This window comes from Cynoglossus semilaevis, unplaced genomic scaffold (genome assembly GCF_000523025.1).
Source record: "Cynoglossus semilaevis isolate Cse_v1.0 unplaced genomic scaffold, Cse_v1.0 scaffold392, whole genome shotgun sequence".
NCBI lineage: Eukaryota > Metazoa > Chordata > Actinopteri > Pleuronectiformes > Cynoglossidae > Cynoglossus > Cynoglossus semilaevis.
The window spans coordinates 72290-72818 of record NW_007585137.1 but is presented as its reverse complement, the minus strand read 5'-3'; positions in this window follow the sequence as shown (position 1 = coordinate 72818).

Sequence of the window (529 nt, the reverse complement as noted above, 5' to 3'; positions counted from 1 at the left end):
ATTCCAGTATATTCCAGTATATTCCAGTATATTCCAGTACATTCCAGTACATTCCAGTATATTCCAGTATATTCCAGTATATTCCAGTATATTCCAGTATATTCCAGTATATTCCAGACTGGCGTTGGACCAGACCTCAGCTCTGTCTCTCAGTCTTTGTCCTTTGTCCTCAGTCCTTTTCACTGATGGCTTTTTAAACCTCAACAGCACAGAGCCAGTACTCACTGTGTACTAACGAGTACTGCAGTACCATTGTGGTACAGCTCTCTGCCACCGACAGAAGGCCTGGAGTCAGACGGGTCGTCTGATTGGCCGACTGTGCTGTGTCCACAGTGACTTCCAACAGTCTGAGAGGAGCAGAGGACACAAAGGACAAAGACACGAAGAACTCCTCCACAGTGACTTCCAACAGACATCGCCTCATTGGACGTGTGGATCGCTGGGCCTCAACGGGAGGGTCGCGGAGAGCTAAGAGGTCCAGAGATGTCCCGCGGGGGACGACTAGACCCTTACACTCAATACACGTCCA